Here is a 23,682-nt window from a genome sequence, read left to right as displayed (position 1 = left end):
TCCGCAATGGAGGTCCTGAACATAGTCCATTCAGATTCCATTTCCCAAACCTCCCCTGGTATTCAAAGATTCAAGATTCAAAAAGCTTTATTTATCCCGAGGGAAATTGCTGTGCAACAGTTAAAGGTAGGGTAGGAGATCCTGGATTTTGAGTCCAGCGAAGCTGCACTTTGAAAATACACAGGTAAAAAGTCCCAACCCTTTTCTTCACTTTCCCCCCGAAGGCACGCCTCTAGAGTACATGAACGCGCATGAGCACGAAGGTGCACGAGCGCTGTTCTGACAGCAAGCATCGATCGTTGCCATATTTAGTATTTAGTATTTAGTATATGATAACTATACGTTTAATAATGCTAGGTGCTAGCCAAGCTGGCTCTAGTTTAGCTTCCTGCCAAGCCTCTGGGCACGTGTAATTCGTTCACGGAGCAGGGTACGCGCACAGGGGGAGGAGGGGGAGGGAGGAGCAGATTGCAGTTTGATAGACGGCATCGGTATCCAATCATTGTGAACGGGTCCGTTCAGTATGATTGGATACTGTTTTTCCTAGATTGTATGTTCTAGAAGCCACTAAAACTTTTCATATTTGTGTCAAAACTTTGAATTAATTGGTTGCAATGGGGGTGTGAAGATTATTTCATGCAATATGTAAAAAAATGTTCCAGAAAAAGATCCCCTACCCTGCCTTTAAGGTACAAGAGGGAAAGTATTAAAATAAAATAAAATAAAATAAAATACAATAAAATAAATAAAATAGAAAAATTCTCTTGGAGGTGCGAGTTAAAGGCCTCGTGGACAGGGGGCCTCCACCAGACATTTCCAGTTCATTCTCACTACTCGTTTGGGCTTACCATGTCTGTCCGGCAGTCTACCCCACCAATTCAATTCAATTCAATTCAATTCAATTCATTTTTATTTATATAGCGCCAAATACAACAAATGTCATCTCAAGGCACTTAGATAGTAAGTCCAATTCAAGCCAATTGGAATTCAATTAATTCATAATAATCATAATTCATAAAATAATCCAATTCGTTCATATAGAGCCAATTCAAAAACAATTTCCTAGCTAAGAAAACCAACAGATTGCACTGAAAACTTTTTGTTTTTTCGGTCCAATCTCCTGGCCTGAGCGTGCCTGAGGCGACTGTGGAGAGAAACCTCTGAGAAAGGGGGGGGGGGGGGGGGGCGCCGCGGCACTGTAACACCATTCAAAGGATATCTGTTGGAACAGGGAAACACGAGTTAATGACCACAATAATGTCACATATACATAAAGAGAGTAAATGGGTCCAACTCACCACCAGGTGGTGATCAGTTGACAGCTCTGCCCTTCTCTTCACCCGAGTCTACAAGACATACAGCCGCAGGTCAGATGACACGACCACAAAGTCGATCATCACCCTTTGGCCTAAGGTACCTGGTACCATCTGCAGTGTAGTTACTACACTTATGAACCATCTTTTGCTCAAACATTGTGTTTGTAATGGACAATCAATGCTGGCACAGAAACAAGACACCACATGGATTCAGATCAGGCCGTTCTTCTCAATCACGCCTCTCCAAGTCACCGTCATCATTGCCAACATGGGCATTGAAGTCCCCCAGAAGAACAAGGGGATACCCTGGTGACCCCCTCTCCGGGACACCACCCAGAGACTCCAGGAAATCTGGGTAATCTGAGCTGCTGTTTGGTGCATAAGCATCCAGGAGTTTGGTTCCAGAGCCTACATTGTGTGTTAAATTTAATTCAATTGCAATCAAATAGTTGGTTTTGACAATTAGCTAGTAAGGCAAGGCAAGTTTATTTGTATAGCACAATTCAACTACAGGGCGATTCAAAGTGCTTTACAGGTACATTAAAACAGTGGAAATAAAAAGCATGATTTCAATTTTAAACAAAAAAGAAAGAAATAAGAACAATAGATAAAATCAGTAGTTAAAATGTGATTAAGATTTGAGAGTTGTTCCCATTTGACAAGCTACAATGTAAGCATGGCTAAGAAAATGTATTCGGCCATAATACATGAAGTATTATATTACAGTGGGTGCATCATCTGCTTTTTTCTGATGAAGACTGTCGTGTGGTGGGTTGGCAGGACACGGATGCGGATTCAGGTGTAAAAAGCAAAATTTGGTTTATTTATAACTTAGGCTAAAACAAAAAGCGCGGCTGAGCCGGATAACAAGACTAAACTGTGGGATAAAGACAGGATTTTAACTGTAACCAAACAAAACAAAGAACTTGACATGACATAGAAAAACATCTTTAAAGGCGTGGCGTGGCGTGGCGTGGCGTGGCCAGGGAATGGTGAGATTGTGGAAAGAAATCACAAACTGAAAGGGGAGCTTGGAAACTAAATAGTGATGGGTGAGTGAGTGCAGCTGGGGACAATGAACAGGTGATGTGAGTGAACTAATGAGCAAACAGAAACTGTGGGGAAGACAATGGCAAAACCAAATACAAGACCTGGACCAGAAAACTAAAACTAAACATGAGCTAGAAAACTAAGACATGAAAAAAACTAAAACATGATAAAACACAAAAGAACTCAAAACATGGGGAAAACCCCATGCATGTGACAAAGACTATCTAATAAACAACTCGGTGTCCTGCATCAGGCTTTTAAGGGAAGAAAAGCCTGGACACTAATTGGTTCACTATGACAAACAGATGTATACCTTTGATTTAGAGTCCCACTCGTTTGTTTTCTCCAAATCATTCTTTCACTGTAATTTATCGTGAAATGTTTTTTTTTTCCAAAAATATTTTTATTATATATTTTTTACAGATATATCTGCCATATAACATAACCCACACAGTCAACAAGACAAACAAACGCCCTCTTAGATGCACATCTGCTTACAGTCCTTAAGTATACAAAGATAATTGTCCAATGGTGAGGCTCCCTTGTTTAACATCATGGTCCAACATTATTCTTGTCTTTAGCTGGCGACTTCATCTTGAGACAAGTCCACAGTCTCAACAAAATTCAGGAAGGGTCTCTAAACTTTCTCAAATAGTTCCTTTTTCCCTTTTTGGAGATATGTTATCCGTTCCATAGGTAAAGTCTTCAGCATGTGCCTGGCCCATTGTTTGATACCTGGTCTTGTTGTTCTCTTCCAGAATAGTGCTATCAGTCTTTTAGCTTCTAATAGACACATGTCTATCAACAGTTGTTCACATTTGGTATACAAAGGTTTTTTTGGATACAAACCTAAAATTAGAAAAAGTGGATCTAGTACAACCTCTTTTGAGACAAGGTGTTCTACAGTTTCTTTTATTGCTTTCCAAAATTTTTTAATTTCCCTACATTCCCAGATACAATGAAACAAAGTCCCTCTTTCTTCTAAACATTTTGTGCATATGTCTGGTATATTAGAATTGTAGCGGTTTAATTTGACTGGTGTAATATAGATTCGCATTAACCATTTGTACTGCAATAACCTCAAGCGAGAGTTAACTGTTTGTTTCTGAGCCCTTGTACAGACAGATTTCCAATCCTCCTGAGACAAATTTACTCCCAGATCCGCTTTCCAGGCTTCCAGTTTCAGTGTTGAGTTCTCTGGGGAATTCAAAACTATAAAGTTATAGAATTCTGAAATCGCACCTTTACTTGTGTTATCTTTGCATGCAATTTTTTCTAGCCGGGACTTTGGTGGTTTGGTTAAGTCTTTATTTTTTGTCCTAATGTAGCTTCTGAGCTGAAGGTATTTAAAGAAGTACTTTTTAGTTATATTAAATTTCTGCCTGAGCTCTTCAAAAGACATCATGTACATTGAATTTGCTTGATACAAATCCTGAATTTTATCTATTCCCTTTGTGGCCCATTGTTTAAATACATAATCTGCTCTTCCAGGAATAAAATCTTGGTTTCCCCATATTGGAGTAAACTGTGATAACATAACTGGTTCTTTTGTGAATTTTTTTACGTCATACCATATTTTGATCATGTTTTTAACAATAGGATTTGCTGTTTTTCCCAACAATCTTGGGACTGAATCAGTAAACATATACAGAAGTAGAGGTGGGCTTACCGACTCAGATTCCATTTCTGTCCATTGGGGGACGTCCCCGGCATTAAAGTAGTATCTAATAGTTCTAAGTTGGGCTGCCCAATAATACCACTTAATGTTCGGACACCCTAGCCCTCCCTCACTGTGAGGCAAGTGCAAGAGCGACATTCTAACCCTCGGCCGCTTATTTTGCCATAAAAACCCAACAATCAACTTTTTGAAACTGTCAAACCAGCCTGCAGGAGGCAGCAGAGGGACATTTTGAAAAACATACAATACTTTGGGGAGTATATTCATTTTGTAGCTGTTGATCCTGCCAATCAGTGATAAGGGAAGAGGCATCCATCTATTGATGTTTTCAGTGATTTCTTTTGTTACACGTTCATAGTTTTTCTTAATAATCATATCTAGATTTGAAAATATTTGAATTCCTAAATAAGTGAGTTCTTTGACTACCTTAAATTCTGAACTTAATTCTGGCAATATTTCTTTTTCATCCAATAGTAATAAAGAAGATTTAGTTTTATTTATATTATACCCTGAAATGTGACCATATTCCTCTAATAAATTAAGCAAACTTGAAATAGATTCCTTTAAGTTTGAAATGAACAGAATTATATCGTCAGCATATAGTGAAAGTTTGTGTTCTATTTGTCTAACTGTAATGCCCGTTATAGTTTTATGGGACCTTATTGCTATGGCAAGAGGCTCCAATGCTAAAGTAAATAATAAAGGGGATAAAGGACACCCTTGGCGACATCCCCGTTTGATAACAATTGGTTTAGACACGTTTTTATTTGTTAGTATTACTGCTGTAGGATTTAAATATAATAGATGTATCCATTTTTTAAAATTGTTTCCATAACCGAAACGATTTAAAATGTTGAATAGATAGGGCCATTCGACTCGGTCGAACGCCTTCTCAGCATCTAGAGAAAGAAGTGCAGCACCTGATTTAACATCTATGTCATGAATAACGTTTAGAAGCCTCCTCACATTATGTAGACCCTGCCACCCCAAAACAAAGCCATTTTGATCCCTGTGTATCACTGAAGGAAGAGAGTCTTGTAAGCGTATCGCTAATATTTTACAGAGTATTTTTAGGTCAGCGTTAAGCAAACTTATTGGCCTCATATTCTCACATTTATTGCTGGGTTTCCCTGGTTTGGGTAACACAAAGATTAAAGCGTTTGTCATAGATTTTGGTAGGCCACCATTGCAATATGCCTCCTGTAACATCTCTAAAATTGGATTTATTAGTCATTTCTTAAATTTTTTATAAAAGTCTATAGGGAACCCATCAGGCCCAGCTTTCGTCCCTGCCTTCATGGAGTCAATAGCCTTTCCCAGTACTTCTCCTGTAATTTCAGCTTCCAATTGATCTCTATAGCCTTCATCTGTCGAGGGAATAATTAACTTATTTAGAAATGAGTCGTGTTCCTGTATAACCGAGGTGTCTTGAGAATCATACAGCCTTTCATTGTACTTTCTAAACTCTTCATTTATTTTGATTGGATCCACTAAAGTTTCCCCTTTATTATTAATAATAGAGGTTATGTTTTTTTGTACTTCCAATTGTTTTATTTGCCATGCCAAGAGTTTCCCCTGTTTTTCTCCTTGTTCATAAAATGATTGATTTAATCTTAATAAGCTGGAGGCCGCTCTCTCTGCCAATTCTTTTTCATATTGCGCCTTTAATAACAGCAATTCCTTTTCGGTTTCTGTGTTGTCATTTCTAAAAACTTGTGTTTCTAGTGATTTAATCTTAGATTCTAATTGTTGTCTGCTTTTGCGTTGCTCTTTAGATTTTGAAGCTGTGTAACTAATTATATAACCCCTTAAGCGTGCCTTAAAAGCGTCCCATTTTATACAGGCTGAAGTTTGTGTGGTGTTGATACTGAAATATTCGTCTATCTTTTCTCCAACATAATTAAGAAATTTCTCATCTTTTAACCATTTCTGATGTAAACACCATCTAGGAGGGTCTTTCATAAGGCTGTTGTTAGAGTATATTAAATTACAGGGAGCGTGATCTGATAGAAGTATGCTATCATAGCAACAATCAGTTATATTTGAGAGTAATTCCCTTGAAATCAAAAAGTAGTCTATGCGTGAGTACGTTCCAAATGTTCTTGAGTGGCATGAGTAGGTTTTTTTATAAGTTTTAAGTGTCTCCAGATATCTAGCAAGTTTAATTCTTTCATAAAATGATATATTGTTTCGCTACTTCTGGTGTGTGTTTGGTCAGTTCCTGAAGCCCTGTCCAGAGTGGGGTCCAGAACACAGTTCCAATCCCCACCTATAATGTATTTTCCTGACAGCGATGAAAGGGCAAGGAATAAATTAGTATAGAAAACATCATCATCAGAGTTGGGACCGTACACATTTACTAAGTTCAGAGTTTCTTGTAAGATGGATCTATCGTGAAATGTTTATTTTGAGCTTTATCATTTATTACAACAAACTATATTCGCTTTCAGCTCATACTACTTTGTCTCCTCACCTCATAACTTAAGGCAGAGAAATAAAAAGTAGATAATGGAAGAGCCTAGTAGCGGCTCCACAACCCCTGTCATTTCCTGATGGCAAAGTCATTAACTCTGGGAAGTATTGATTCCACTGGTGCACACCTCATTAATGAACCCTACAGATCTTCCACAGAGGACAGGAGCTGACAAATGAATGCTTTCTTTGCTCAGCAGGATGTCATTTGCAATCCAAAGTAAAGCGAGAATATGTCAATTTTGACTCAACATTAAGATAATTCTACATATTTATATTGCATAAAAGTAAAATCAAGTAAAACAAGTGACAAGAAGATTCATTTTAAGAAAAGATAATTAATGTAACAATGGCAGTTAAAGGGGATCAGTACTTTTTTTTTATCTGTAGTGACTATAAAGTCATTTCAGCCACACTAATGAATACATATCATACTGGTACTATTCATTTCATACCATTCTTTTGATCTATAGATTGATATTACTATGACATGAGAGTGAGCAATGCATCGACACACCACTATAACAAGGAGATTTTCGGGAACAATTTGGTCAGGACATTTTTTGTAGCTGCTGCTCAAACATTTAATTTCCCAGTGAGAGATTGTGTGCAGGAGATGGCTTCTCACAGCTGGAGATGCGAGAAGGAAGAGTTGGGGGAGCATCTGTTCAGTGCACAGAATGCGCAGGACATAATGCAAAAAATATGCTGCTGCATTTATTGGGCTTGGTTTACGATGCATGAATTATAAGCACAAGAGGTTCCTTTAAGATTATTTCCATGTTATATTAAAACTGATGTATTTGAACAAATTTAATAGCTACAAATTTAAACTACAATAGCACCAAGAAAGTGGCCTTCTGAGTAAAAGGTTTATTGAAACACGGAACATGAACAGGTATGTCTGTAGATTCAGGGAATGGTCTAACCACAAGGTTATAGTCTCTGGGAGAGAGAAAAGGTAGGTTAATTCAAGAATTGAAGTAAAGCGAAAATCCAAAAATGAATACGAACTGAGTTAAAGTTTCTGATAAGTCTTACTGGTTTTTTGTCCACAGAAGGATTTTCGAGGGAGAGCCACTGGTTGTGCGCATGCGTCAACTTGTGTGCAGCCTGTTGCAGTCGCTCCCGTTTACTTTCTCGTATTTTACCACTTTTGTTACTTTTGTGTCTTTCTAAACTTTTATTATACACTATTTATTTAACTTAAACCTCAAACGCTCAACATGAGGATAGTGCAAGTTTTTGCTGTTCTGTTCGCTGTGATACTTCTTCACTCCGGTATCGCAGCGAATCGAGTCCGCATTGTTTACTCCGGAGAACAGCTGATCGACCTGAGGCCGGCAGACCTAACGGAAAGAACAGCTGATATCCCAGCGGAGCTACGGAGGAGAACACATCGGGGGTGCAGAGGAGGAAAGAAGAAACGCAGGAAAAGGGACGGGTTGAGACTACGGAGAATCACAGAAAGGCGATTTAAGCCGTGTCTCCCCTCGCTTATTATGGGAAATGTGCGGTCCCTGGGGAATAAGATGGACGAGCTGACAACGCTGGCCCGGAGTCAGAGGGAGTACCTGGAATGCAGTTTAATGTGTTTCACGGAGACATGGCTGCACCAGGATATTCCTGATGACAACGTGTCCATAGGGCTCGGGCACACGCGATGCATTCTGGGATATGGTCGCCATATTGGAGGCACAAATTTGTAAACAAACCCTGAGGCAAGACGGAGATCAAGGACCAAACAGCGAGAGAAAAGTGAGAGAAAAGCATGTTTAAATGGAAGAAAGGATGTGGGATATACCGGGATACATTACAGAAGGAAGCCAGAGATCGGTACATACAGAAGATTGGCGTTATAAACGGACTGGACCCTTATGAAATACCGAGCAAGGAATGGATTGTCGACGAAGATTTACTGCCTAAGTTCACCCTTTCGGACATAATTGCGTATATAGTATGTGGTGTCAGTGCTTATACTTTGCAACAGTTTAAATTCTAATGACACTTTACACTTTTGTCATGTTACTCTACTTGTAAATAAATAATGAAACACACACACTTGGCTGTATCTCAAAGCATATTTATTTCAGACGACTTCAACTTTGCACAACACTCCTGCGCATGGTGGTCAGAGTACAACATACAGACACAATCTTGTCAAAGAATGTTTTGTCTTCACCTTCGCATGGCAAAACTATGTTGATAGGTACTTTTGCTGACAAAAAGGTGTATTGTTTCTGACAGTTCCAATCGCCCTTTCCATGTGAATTTGGAGATGGGCAATTTTCCTTGTATTTTCCACATTAAATTAAGATTAAGATTAAGATCAGATTTATTGTCATGTATACATGCATACACACGAAATTTGTCCTCCGCTTTTAACCCATTGAGACATCCCTTGCTTCCAACTGACGGTGTCCTCTTGTGAAGGCGGGGATCTTTACCTCAGCACACCAAAGTCTGTAACTTACCAGAATGAAAATGCAGAGAACACACTCTCATCGACACCGGGATTGAGTGGAAAGTTATGCTTGGTCGTTTTACAGCAGCGATCCATGCTAGTCGACGACGCTTTGTTATCTCGGACACTTGGTCTCCGTGGGTGCGCCTCCAAGCAGGAAACCGGCAAAAGATAAACCATTTACGATTTCCCCCCCATTCCTGTCACGGCTTGCGCTATTTCACCCCACGACACAGCAACGTGCGACCATAGTGGCAAAGACTATAAGTAAAATAGATAAACCAACGAAGAAAGTTCCGAGACCAGGCGGGAGTACGTCTGCGCGCAGTGGAAAACAATGTAAACAAAACAGTTCTGAGCCTCCAGTATGGCCGCCGCTCACGTAGTGACGTCACGTGCCCGAGCCCTATTGAGGGCTTTAACCCCGTTCGGGCTGACAGAGATCGCACCAGGAGCGGTAAGAGCAAAGGTGGGGGGCTCGCCGTTCTCGTGAACAACCGATGGTGCAACCCCGCTCACATCACCATCAAGGAGCATCTCTGTGACCCGAATATTGAACTTTGTGCTGTTGGACTACGACCATATTATCTACCCAGGGAATTCACACAGGTCATCATGGTGGCTGTTTATGTCCCCCCCTCTGCAAACCCGACGTCGGCAAGTGACTCCATCCACTCAGCCATAGCCCGGCTACAGACTCAACACCCAGGTGCATTCATTGCTATCTCGGGTGATTTCAACCACATCACCATGGATACAACACTCCCCACATTCACACAGTATGTGAACTGTCCCACCAGAGAGGAGAGAACCATCGACCTGCTGTATGCTAATGTTAAGGATGCATACAGCTCCTCTCCTCTCCCCCACTTGGAAGGTCAGATCACAACCTGATTCACCTCGACCCCTGCTATGTACCTGTGGTTAAGAGGCAGCCTGCAACCACCAAGACTGTCAGGAGATGGTCAGAGGAGGTCAATAGCCGCTTTCTTACAGACAGTTCTAAGAAAGTAGTTATCAGAACTACCCTCCTCGAATTTCGTTCTGATAACTATCCTTCCCCAGCGGAACTGTTTCAGTCTGCATTCGCACATGAGTCGGGACCTGATAGGGACTGATGCGCCGCGCGCAGCCGTCTGCGTCAGTGACGTGTTAGCCGTTAGCCGTTTAGCACTACATTCAAACACAAAACAAAACGGTTAAAAGTAAGGAGAGTAGAAAAAACACCACCAAGAAGCTAATATGGAGAGCGGGGAGGCCACTGTGTTTATGGTCTGCATGATGGTGATATTAATCATGGACAATCACATCAGGCGTCTAATATCGAGGCTGGAAAAGCTCACAGAGAGAGTCAGGAGACGATACTTTCTTATTTCATGAAGGAAGAAAGGAGAGCAGAGCGCTGCAGACAAATGAGACCAGTGTAAGTTTAACTTATTAAACACCCACTGGTTGTGTCTGTGTCATATGAGGAGACATGTCAGCCGTGACAGCATGACATGGGGCGTAGCTACCAACCACCACACACCTCCCTTAGATTAGTTCTATAGAACCATGAAAAGACCCGACCTCGGAGAAGGAGCTAAATAGTTATAGGAACTAAGGGAGAAAGCCCCGAGTTCCTGTATGTCCGAACACGGGAGGTTCCTACAGTCCGAAAGCGGCTAATAGCCGCTTTCGGACTGTAGGAACCTTTGGCAGTTCTAATAACCTTTTAATCCGCGGGGCCGTTTTCTCCCGTGTTCGGACATACAGGAACTCGGGGCTTTCTCCCTTAGTTCCTATAACTATTTAGCTCCTTCTCCGAGGTCGGGTCTTTTCATAGTTCTTATAGAACGAATCTAACGGAGGTGTGTGGTGGTCGGTAGCTACGCCCCATGTCATGCTATCACGGCTGAAATGTTTACTCATACAACACAGACACAACCGGCGGGTGTTTAATAAGTTAAACTTACACTGGTCTCATTTGTCTGCAGCGCTCTGCTCTCCTTTCTTCCTTCATGAAATGAAAAAGTATCGTCTCCTGACTCTCTCTGTGAGCTTTTCCAGCCTCGATATTAGACGCCTGATGTGATTGTCCATGATTAATATCACCATCATGCAGACCATAAACACAGTGGCCTCCCCGCTCTCCATATTAGCTTCTTGGTGGTGTTTTTTCTACTCTCCTTACTTTTACCGTTTTGTTTTGTGTTTGAATGTAGCGCTAAACGGCTAACGGCTAACACGTCACTGAAGCAGACGGCTGCGCGCGGCGCATCAGTCCCTATCATGTGCGAATGCAGACTGAAACAGTTCCGCTGGGGAAGGATAGTTATCAGAACGAAATTCGAGGAGGGTAGTTCTGATAACTACTTTCTTAGAACGGTCTGTCCGAAAGCGGCTATTGAGACCCTGCAGGGCTGCTTTGAAGCCACAAACTGGCAGACGCTCTGTGAGCCGCATGGGGAGGACATTGATGGGCTCACAGAGTGTGTCTCTGATTACATAAACTTCTGCGTTGACACCATCGTCCCACCAAAGACTGTCCTTTGTTATCCAAATAACAAGCAGTGGGTGACAAAGGACATAAAGAACATTCTCAACAATAAGAAGAGGGCTTTCAGAGCTGGCAACAGAGAGGAGGTGCGAACGATCCAGAGGGAGCTGAGAGTGAAGATAAGAGAGGCCAAGGATAAGTACAGGAGGAAGCTGGAGTGGAAACTCCAGCAGAACAACATGAGAGAGGTCTGGAGTGGAATGAAGACCATCACTGGCTTCAGACCATCCAGCAACAGAGGAGTGGATGGCAGTGTGGACATGGCCAACGAGATGAATCTGTTTTTCAACAGATTCGACTCTGTGAACCTTGCTCACCTGCAGCCAGCACCCACCCCTCACTCTCTCCCTCCCCCGTCCCACAGCCTCTCATCTTCCAGTGATGGCCCCCCTCACACCTCCTCCCCTGGCTCCCAGGCTGACTGCACTCTCCGGCATAACACCTCCACCCCTCCCCCTTCTGTCACCTCTCCACTTAGGCTACGGCTACACGAAAACGAAACGAGGTTTTTTTTTAAAACGGGTCTGAAAATTCTTGCGACTACACGGAAACGCGCTGCTGTCCAGACGAGAACGGATGAAAACGATGAAACGATGCAGTACACACGTCGCTGTGTCACGCCACGCTGTGAGACAATAGAGAAGTGTTAAAATTGGCTCACAGCGTCAACGTGTGACTGACGCAAAAACGTTTTAGCTGTAACAATGGAAACGAAACGAGGCCGTTTTCAAACTTTCCCACTCTGGAACCCGTTTTCAAAAACTATCGTTTTAGGGTAGTGGGAACGCCGGCTCCGTGTGGCCGCGACAACGAAACGATAAGAAAAAGTATCGTTTACAGTGAAAAACGTTTCCGTGTAGCCGCAGCCTGACTTTCACCCCTGATCAGGTCAGGAGACAGCTGAGCAGACTCCATTCAGGCAAGTCTGCAGGCCCGGATGGTGTGAGCCCCCGGGTGCTCAAAGTCTGTGCCCCCCAGCTATGTGGAGTCCTCCACAGCATCTTCAGCCTGAGCCTGAGTCTTCACAGGGTCCCCGTGGTGTGGAAGACGTCGTGCATCGTTCCTGTGCCGAAGGTGCCGCGCCCCAGCGGCCATAAGGACTACACATCCGTGGCATTGACGTCACACATCATGAAGACCCTGGAGAGACTCATCCTGGAACAGCTCCGGCCCATGGTCAGACCACTTCTGGACCCCCTCCAGTTCGCATACCAGCCCCGACTAGGAGTGGAGGACGCCATCATCTACCTGCTCAACCGCGTCTACGCTCACCTGGACAAGCCAGCGAGCACTGTGAGAGTCACGTTCGTTGATTTCTCCAGTGCATTCAACACCATCAGGCCGGCTCTGCTGGGTGAGAAACTGACGGCGATGCAGGTGGATGCCCCCATAGTGTCCTGGATTGTGGATTACCTGACTGGCAGACCACAGTACGTGCGCCTGCAGCACTGTGGGTCAGACAAGGTGATCTGCAGCACCGGGGCCCCGCAGGGGACCGTCCTCTCTCCCTTCCTCTTCACCCTGTACACCACAGACTTCAGCTACTGCACAGAGACCTGCCACCTTCAGAAGTTTTCTGACGACTCTGCAGTAGTTGGATGGATCAGTAATGGTGATGAGACGGAGTACAGGGGTGTGGTGGACAACTTTGTCACTTGGTGTGAGCAGAACCATCTGAAGCTCAACGTGGCAAAGACCAAGGAACTGGTGGTGGACTTGAGAAGGAGTAAGGCCCCAGTGACCCCTGTCTCCATCTGTGGGGTCAACGTGGACATGGTGGAGGACTACAAATACCTAGGGGTGCACTTGGACCATAAACTGGACTGGACTAAAAACACAAACGCCCTTTACAGGAAGGGCCAGAGCCGTCTCTATTTTCTGAGGCGGCTTAGGTCCTTCAACATCTGTCGGACAATGCTGCGGATGTTCTATGAGTCTGTGGTGGCCAGTGCCATCCTCTACGCTGTTGCATGCTGGGGCAGCAGACTGAAGGTGAAGGACGCCAAAAGACTGAACAAACTAATCCGCTAAGCCAGCCACGTTGTCGGAGAGGAGCTGGACTCTCTGACAGCAGTGTCAGAAGGAAGGATGCTGTCCAGGATCAAATCCATGCTGGACAATCCTGCACATCCTCTTCATTATGTGTTGGTCAGCCAGAGAAGCACCTTCAGCCAGAGACTGATTGCACCACGCTGCACCACAGAGCGCCACAGGAAGTCATTCCTGCCTGTGGCCATCAAACTGTATAATTCCAGTCTCTGACATCACTTCACCATGTGCAATAACAACTTACTGTAATTTTGATTTTTTTTGTCGTAAAGTGGGTGTTACTGACGTCCTCGTCGTGCTACTGCCACAGACAGCCCACAGACCTGCTGCCTATTTATTCATTCGGCTAAAATTCAAAATTAGTAACCCGGATTTTTTTAAGTAAGCGACGCACCTCCACGTTATCAGTGCTAGTGTAGAGTAATTAATAAATTATAAACAGCATAGTTTGTGCCTGTATAAGCTTGCCCATAGGAAACCGTTTCATGGCCGAATATCTCAAGAGAGCAGCCAGACGCCTCTCGAATATCTTCGGAACAGCTCCAAATGTTCAACAACAAGCAGGGGTGAGTAGAACATCATGTTATAATGTGAAATCAAGGGCCCAATGTCAAAAAACCGGTCTTATCCTTTAAAGCTATGGTAGGTAATCCTAGAGAGCTAGCAAGAGAGCTAGCAAGATTCGAAAGTGTCCACTCCTCTAAGCTCCACCCCCCCCTCCCCATTCCGTCAGTGCTTCATCCAAAGCCGGTGGAACCGCATGCGCACATGGAGCAGGGAGCCGGCAGAGGGGGGCGTAGGCAGAAAGCAGAGGCATCTGATTGGTTTTTTGTAGGCGACCAATCCGAGATCAGCGTCCCGCTGATCTCGGATTGGTCAGCTTTTTCTCAGTCCTGCAGCTGCCACAGAGGTCTGATTATTTTCGTCCCTTTTTCTAAATACATCTTGTGTAGATTTCTCTCAGGATAGACGGACCATTTCACCCAGTATTACAAAATGTGTTTCTGAACAGGATTACCTACCATGCCTTTAAATGAGATTTAGTGTCTTTGTGAATATGCACCAGCTGACAGGAAGCCTGTGGTAGTGTTTTGACTGGAGGAGGAAGAGCATCAACGCTAGTATATATAGGAGAATCTCACCATCTGCTTTCAGTTGGGGAAAAAAAAAAAACACACTGGCAGAAAACATCAGTCAGGGTTTCTTCAATGGATAGAATAGAATAATACTTTTTTCATCCCCCAATGGGGGAAAATGAAAGGATTTACTCAATTTATTTACAAATAATTTTTGACAGAAATAAATGTGTTGGCGCCGGTCTAAAGTAATAATTGAGGGGCTGAGTTGGTCTGCGGGGAGGAAGAGAACATGTAAATCTCCAGGTGAAAGTTGAAAATATAAAACTGTCCACTGACCAGGCTGGGTCTCCCTTGTAAGTGTGAGTTAGTAATCCCCCGGAGACATTGGCAGTGCAGAGTAGCTTGAAAAAAAAAAAAACTAAGCAAAACTGAGAAATGCTCTGGATTGTTGACTCCAGTCTTGAAGAGAAAAGACCTCAGTGAAAACGGATCCAAAGTTGACCGAGTCCTCTTCCTGATGCAAAAACCAAAAAAAAAGTACACGTTTACATAAAAACGATAGCCAAACTGGCACCAACTGGAAAACAGACCCATCAATAATCAGCCACTTAGGGAGCCACAACCTGTGGAAGCCAGGAACAGGAGGAAAACCAAGAGGAAACCCAGAAAACCAACAGATCCTGACAATATCAAAACTATATTAAAAACTGACTTACACCGTGGGCTCATAAAACTACTCAATACAGATGACATAAGTATGATCTGTTCTTCTGTAGAATCAAAAGACCTGCCATACATTGCATTGTGTGTCAAATCAGTCAGAGTAAACAGATAAGTCACACAAATCCTTCAAATAGTAAGCTTTGAATAAAAGTACGAGCAGTGATTAGCTTTACTTTCTTCCTTAGAGGAGGACAGGTCAGCTTCAGTATTGTTCGCACCTGCCTGTGCTCTTCCCTACTCTGACAGGAGAGAATGTAGCTCCATAGGTGAGAGTCTCCCTTGAGGGCACAGAAATCCAGCCGGCCACGGTCGGTCGTCTCCTCCCGGAGAGACATCAACAATCAGCAGCTCTTCTCCTGGGTTACCGACAGGTATCTCTATGGCAACTGAGCTCTAATAAAACATTTCAAAGAGGAGCCGTTTTTTTTTTTCTTCTACTTGTGATGTTCCAAACATCCTTTGATGAAAGTGCAGAGGAAAAATGACATTTTCCTGTATCAGATCAGATGCCAGCGGCATTTAACTAGCTTGAATTGAATTTACCCTTTTCACTAACTTTCAATACAGATCACTCAGCCCTGCAAACCATATCTCTATAAGCTGTCGATTATTTATCACGCTGTACACATTTATAGTTGATTCATGAAACAGAAATCAATGACAATTCTCAATCTCTACAATTACCTTGCAAAGTTGTTGTAATATGTGAAAACATACTTCTTCCTCACCTTGGGAACTGGGGGACTAATTGTTTTGCAAGCTAGGAATCCAGGCCCATTTTCCCAGAATACAAGATTTCAGCTGCTCAGCAGTCCGTGGCCGTTGATGTCAAATTGTTCTCTTTACGACGTGCCTTACATTTTTAATAGTAGACAGATATGGACAGCAACGTCTAAGTGTCTATTAACCATGCGCTTGTAGGCTGTGCAGAACTAAATCTGGCATAATCCTGCTGCAATAACCACATTCCTCCAAAGAAGACATTGTCCTCATGGTAGCAAGTGTCTCATCAAATTCCAATACACACCTCTGAATACACATACACCCCATCACAGAAGCTGGCTTTTGTTTTCACAACCTCAAATGAATGTTTCTCTCTCACTACGTCCTTGAAGAAATGCCCAAATGCTTCAATTCATTAGAATACACCAACAAAAGCCAGCAAGAATATGACAGGCAGCAGGCTGTGTAAGTACTAGCGTAAGTGTGCAGCTTATCACTTTATCAGTTTGCCATCAAGGTACATCCATGGCCTTGATGGCAGTTGAATCATTTCAAGGAAGAAATCAACTTCGCAGAGATCAGAATTTTTTTTTTCCTGAAAACACACATGTACTACATCTATCACTTTATCACAGATACAAAGGTATATACACACAAACTGAATAGTACATGAATGTATGAATAAAGCTGAATCTACCATCACCATTATGTAGCTGATGAACTTTATGGAGCAACAACAATATTACCATTGTCCGTATCTACCACTTGCACGTCAGTTTCTACAAATGACACAGAGCCTAGAAGCGAAGTCAAGGATGACGTATTTAGCTTAAAATTCAATTCAATTCAAATTCAAAAATACTTTATTTATCCCAGAGGGAAATTAAATGTTGATGTAGCTCAATTAAATCAAGGAGTTATTATAGATGCTGATGGCTGTGGGCAGGAAAGACTTCCTGTAGCGGTCCGTTTTGCATCCAAACTGAAGAAGCCTTTGACTGAAGAGACTCTGTTGTTGTTTAGTTGTTTATCTCAGCTGTAACTGTTCATTTATTTAGTTGGGCTTACGTTGAAATATCTGTGCAATCATACTCTAAATGTGTTGTACAGGCATGTTGGCCTTAAGGCATACAAAGCAAATTCACATTCTTCAACAAAAAAAAAAAAAGAATCACCAGTGCGTTTCCCCCGTTTCCATGGTGATGCACCCAGGATGCAAGGAGAGTTATGTGCAGATTTAATCTCCAGTTAATGCATGCCACTCAAAATAGATACATCTGTCATCGTCTACATGCATCAACCCGAACGCGCAAGACGGCAATACACAATGTCATGTACAAAACAGGAAGACATTTTTTTTAAATGGCTGTCGTTAACATACACATTGCACATGCCTCAAAATGCTTTGAGATACAAAGAGCAACCAGAGCAATTTTTACGAAGAGACTATACGGGGCAACCACGAGGAAAAAATACTCTCCTTTTTTCAGTTATCGAAATTGAAAAACCAAAAAAAGGGTGTCAAGTATATGTGTTGCGTAAATAATGTGCGAACTTAACAGTCTTCAAATTGCATGAAATTAGTCAATGTTCATCAGCATCCGTGTGTCTGTGTGCTATGTTTGCTTGGACCTTGAGAGAGAGTTTGTTCTTGCTGTATTTGGGAACATCCGGCTGAGTGTAAGCGGCCATAAAAACACAGCAGAAATGGTTGGTGTTCGATGTTTGATTCCCCAGCCACCAGGATGTGTTCCACCTGCTATAAGGGACACATTAAGACAAAGCTGGATGTAGATTTCAGGATTATGAATTTGATACATGTGGGAACCTTGTGTCCTTTTAGACACAAGGTTCTATGGTGTGAACACAAGGGGAACCATATCTGATGGCAAATTTCCCAGAATTTGGGTTCCCTGCATTTAATAGACATATAATAGATAATAAAAAGCATGATTAGGATCTTTGCCCTTATTTATTGTGAGGGAGGAAGTGATGTTTAAAGACGAAAGTGATGACAATACCTTAAAACTTGTGTAAAGATTTCTTTAGCCTACAATTTGAGATTTTATCGTAAAATTCCAATTCTTACAACATATCAGCTGAAGGAGACAAAACCAGGAGGAGCCAGGACCAAATGTACTGGTGTGAGTACACATTTCCCCATCAAGTTTGCATTCAAAGTGAAAACTCTTAAATCGTTATAAAAGTATTTGCTCTACATTTTGTGCCTTAACCCTCTGAAAAAAACTGCTGTAAAAAACTGTTTTCACACATTTTACTACACTTTAACCGAGTAATCGATCCCTGTCTCAATTCATCCAACGGCAGCAAATCAAGTTACGCTCCATTGGACAGATCAGCTCAATAGATATTTGTAATATCTATTACTCAATTTTACTAACACAAATGGCAAATAAAGTAAACTCACTCACCGAAGCACCATCACCCGCGTTGGTGGACATGGCTGATCTGTCCAATGGAGCGTAACTTGATTGGCTGCCGTTGGATGAATTGAGACAGGGATCGATTGCTTCTCCCCGTTTACCCGGATGTTGATTCTGGTTCTTTTTCCACAGAATTTTTTTTTTTTTTTCCACTGATTTTTGTTTTTAGAAATTGATTTGTTTTTTTACACTGTTGGTTTTCCAAATTCAAAGTCTGATTTTGATGCTGTAAAAACTCAATATTAGAAATTCGTATTCAAACTCTGACGGCACAGAAAAACTTCCATAATGGTACGAGCGCAGTACGTCGAGAACGTGATTTCGGCCAGCGCGCGGTTTTTTTCGCCGTGTGAACGCGGCAGAGCTGGGGCGGTCGGAACGGATCTCCACCGGGAAACGAGACCTCGACATAGCACCGGGCAGTCTGAGAAAGCACACACGCCTATAGGATTTGACGTATTGTATATAACTTCTTTCTCAAAACAAACACCCAATCATATTTCATGCTCGCATTATATTATTTTAGTACTTACGGTGACCGTGAAAATATGTCCTGTATGAAATTAACTTGCCTCTCCGTTGTTCTTCAGTGCGTTGATTACGAGGTATTGGCACAACTGCCAACAGCAAACTTTTTTGATCAAAATAAACTAGCTGTAAGCAGGCAACAAATGACTTTTTTCTTTTTTTTCCAAATGGATCAATAAAGAAGAAAAAACAACAGGTGACATTGAGTGAAACCTCTTTAAAAGGTCTAAGGCAACAGTATTGTGCAGAAACTCTGTCTGGGACATCCCATTTAAGTCGTATCTAGCTTTCATCGGATCTTATTGTGGCGAGTAGCGGAGTAAAGGATGAAATTGTTAGAGCCAACAACGCCTCCTGGGGACTTGCACCCCAGGATATGACAACTGAAACCCAGTTGCTATAAGGGCGCAGGGTCGGGACTGAAGAGGCAGAGACAGTAAAGTAAAGAAAATATATTTATTGAAAATAATATTTATGAATAAAACTTAAGAAAGCTGCTGCGAAGAAACGAAAGAAGGTTAAACACAAGACGAATTTAATAAAGTCAAATGACTAACAACATTAAAATCAGTGGGCTGACGTCTCAGGGGGAGGCATGCTACCGGATGTGTGTCTCTTTCTTAAGCTGGGGTGCAACACTACAATTGTAAAGCCACCACAAACACGCTAAAAGTGCCCCAGTGTACTCGCAAGCCAAAACGGAAGTGAGGTCCTCACCACAGTGCCTAGCCTCCCACCTGATGACACCCAGACCACACTGAAACTCAAAAAAAGGAAAAGTTAACAAACCTAATAATCAAATCAATAAATCAGCCTAAAAGACAAAGAACTACACAAGTAAAACAAGAGCAGAACCAAGCAAACAGTGCACAATAAAACAGTACAAACAAATTAAGAAAACAGCACAGCAGAGCTGTACGAACAAATTAACAAAGCAGCACAACAGAACAGAACAGATATAAACAAACTAATAAAGACCAAGCACAGCAGCAAGTGAACCTACAAAGACAAAACGCATATTAGTAGGACAAAGGCTCGCACCAAATATGATGATGAAACAGGGACCCTACTCACCACCTGAATTAGGTCACCACACAAGCTCAGCAAGAGGCTGAAGGGAGCCATTTTGAGGCTTTATATACAGGAATGGGGAGGAGCTAAAGGATGTTTAAGAACTATAGGTCCACTACATTATCATCAGATGATCCATAATTAATTTATAAAGTCAAAACGGGAAGTTGATCTAAGACGTGGCGACACCTGCTGGTAGCTTCCCAACACACTTTAGAGAGAGCCCAGCTGGTCGTCGTCCATCGTCCCGCGATATATCCAACGCCATACACTTTCAGATTTTATTTTCACTTCTGTTGGGCCCAAATTAGAACTATGGTTTCAATTAGCAGTATACAACATTTTGAATTTGGTTCTCTCAAAAACGTATTGACTACATGATGTTGGTTTTAGATTGTTGTTTTACGTAGAATTTTTTTTTTCTCACGTGGGTTCCGTTTTGACAAAAGAATAAGAGAGATAAGAAATAATATGTGATAGATAATGACCCGAGAGCAAAAACAGTCGTCGTCCGATTGATTGTCCGATTATGTTTAGACCTTCCTTTACGTATTGTGCGTGCCTCGTTGGCGCAGTTGGCAGCGCGTCAGTCTCATAATCTGAAGGTCGTGAGTTCGAGCCTCACACGGGGCAGAGTTTTGCATTTAAAGATCAACCTTTCCTCTGTAAACCTTTTGGAAATCTTTAAACAAACGTGGTCCCAAGGCTATCAATAGTGATAAACTATCGCTGAAAAACATCAAACAATCACCATTGATTCAATCGACCACTGATCAACCACTCAGTAACTAAAAAAGTTATATTTCCATGGTGTTCAATTCTTCAGCCTCCATAATTATATCAGTGTTGCAAGAAATGGACAGAAATGACATCTTAACTAGTTGATAAAGGAGCCGTTAAACCATACAGTACTTTATCCTTTCCCACATTGTAAGTTTAACAGAGTACACTATGATCGATGGTGTTTCCAACGTTCACCCCACCAAGAGGAAGGACGATTAATAAAAGCTTCTTCCTGCTTTTCATAGCAAGAGGAGAAGGAAATTTGTCATACACGCAAGTACAAGTACAAGTGTGTGTACATGGAAAAATCCTTTGAGTCTATTCATAGCCTTGCTTTGTGTAGCAGGCCATTGGTGCCAATTTAAAAAATTGTGTGTTTGAGCCATGACACGTGTTTTATTACAGGTAGGATTTTGTTCAATATCACCCTCAGTAAGATACACAGTTTGTTTAAATGAAAAATAATTTAGTTTGAATGCTAGATTAGATACACAAAAAATCTGGAAAAATATAAATAAAGATTTGAATCAACATAATAAAACAAACATGTTGAACTTAAACCTATTTCTACATATATTTTCTACAGATGTAATGCTGTTCATCTCAGTATTTATGAACAAAATTCCTCTATGAAGTCCTAACCTCACACTGATCCAGATAGATCATAAGAGTGCAACTGTTTTTAATCTGTGCCAAGATATACACAATATAATGTAAGTTGATGAAATAAATTGCTACACATATATAAGAAAGGAAATTAAGGGTAAAACACTCAAACTGGAAAAATAAAGTGTTAAGCCTTTAAGCCAATAGGCGGTGATTCTCAAAATAGATTTTGGCCCGAGCATCACTTTTAAGAAGTGGAAAGTCTGTCAGAGCCACTCATCCATTCATCCACTGTGTTCCGCTATTTCAAAGTCGGGTCGTGGAGGCAACAGGTACGAGAGAAAAAAATCAGACATCCCTCTCCCCAGCAACACTCTCCAGCTCCTCCTGGGGGATCCCAAGGTGTTCCCAGGCCAGAAGGAATACATAATCCCTCCTGCAAGTTCTGGGTCTGCCCCGGGGCCTCCTTCCAGTTGGACGTGCCCAGAAAACCTCAAAGGGAGGCGACCAGGAGGCATCCAAACCAGATGCCCGAACCCTTTTGATGTGAAGGGGCAGCGGCTCTATTCCTAGCTTTCTCCAGATGGCTGAGTTCCTCATCCTATCTTTAAGGATGAGCCCAGCCACCCTATAAGGGAAACCTATGTCTGCTGCTTGTCTCCACAATCTCGTTCTTTCGGTCACTTCTCAGATCACGTGACCATAGGTGGAACAAAGATGGACCAGTAAATTAAAAGCTTCACCTTCCTGCTCAGCTCCCTCTTTACCACAGCGGACCGGAGCAGCGCCCCTTATTACTGCTGACGAAGCCCAATCCGTCTTTCCATCTCTTGCTTCAACCTGTTATCACTTGTGAACAAGATCGCAAGACTCATCCCCATCCCAGAGAGAGTATTCCAGTTGAGAGCTATGGCCTTGGATTTGGAAGAGCTGACTTTCATCTCGGGCCGTTTCACACTCAGCTGCAAACTGCTCCAGTGTGCGCTGAAGGTTTTGGCTTGAAGAAGCCAACAGAACCACCTCATCCGCGAAAAAGCAGAGATGCGGTGGTTCCCAAACCAGACACCGCCCCCCTCTCCACGACTACGCCTCGAGATCTTGTCCCTGAAAATCACTAACAGGATCCTCAATGGAGGACATGCCTTTTAGCCCTTTTAGTCACTCGGTACCAGAGATGGGGACTCAAGTCACTGTGACTTGGACTCAAGTCGACTCGAGTTGCTGTTTTGATGACTTGTGACCTGACTTGACAAAAAATAAAAGACTTGAGACTCGACTCGGACTTGGAAGTTAAAGACTCGGCACTTGACTTGACTTGAGACACGATGACTTGAATGACTTGAGTGTTAAGCATCTAGCACAGGGATGGGCAACTGGCGGCCTGGGGGCTGCACACGGCCCTCGTCCTCACTCAGTACGGCCCGCAAATGGATCAATAATAATTTAATAATTAAAAAAAAACAAAACTTGTAATTATACTGTTGACCAATAGAGGGCGCTCCATACGCAAACAATATCGGGGCCCGGGCCGCTTTCCGCAACAGCGAATAGGAAAGTCAAGAGCCATGGCCAGTAGCAGTGGCAAAAAGAGAAAAAAATCAAATTTTTCAGCCAAAATGGGAAGAATAGTACCTCTTCAGTTTTGTTCTTTGTTATGAAGGAGTTCAAATTCCTTTTTGCACTTTTTTTTAAGCAAATGTTTGGCCTTTGTTGCTTATTAAGGACGTGTTAAAATGCATTTATATGCAGACAATAGTTGTATGTTGGATGCTATAAACATACAGATATAAATTCATATAAAATGTGTTCTTATTGAGAATCATTTGTAGCGTCTTTCATATCCAATTGTTCGAAGTGCGTGGTCATGTGGCCCTCCAATGATAGTGCTGAAAATATGTTGGCCCTTTATAATGGAAGTTGCCCATCCTTGATCTAGCATAACTTCCAACTTTGTTCGTCATTTAAAGATCCATTCTGACCACTAAGTGCTTGTCAAATTAGCTAATATTATCCTGTTAGCCTTTTCGGTAGTTAGCTAACGTTAGCTTGATAGGATACGGGGTGGACAGGTTGGACACATTGGCCAATGACAGTTACTTATATCTTGTCTTTTCACTTTATTAAGATCATATTCTGAAGGTAAAATTGCAATAATAA

At 42.2% G+C, this 23,682-nt stretch overlaps 1 long non-coding RNA gene and 1 other non-coding gene across 2 annotated transcripts in view; both read left to right on the top strand.

The window, feature by feature from the left end:
• LOC142391332 (uncharacterized) overlaps positions 1 to 23,682 on the top strand; it is a 397,679-nt gene that overhangs the window by 263,431 nt on the left and 110,566 nt on the right. The window lies entirely within an intron of this gene.
• On the top strand, positions 20,697 to 20,769 carry trnam-cau (transfer RNA methionine (anticodon CAU)). Its single transcript has one exon. It is a non-coding gene; the product is annotated as a tRNA-Met (tRNA).

Source organism: Odontesthes bonariensis, chromosome 11 (genome assembly GCF_027942865.1).
Source record: "Odontesthes bonariensis isolate fOdoBon6 chromosome 11, fOdoBon6.hap1, whole genome shotgun sequence".
Lineage (NCBI taxonomy): Eukaryota > Metazoa > Chordata > Actinopteri > Atheriniformes > Atherinopsidae > Odontesthes > Odontesthes bonariensis.
Note: the sequence above shows the minus strand (reverse complement) of the source record. Positions and strands in the feature narration are given on the sequence as shown.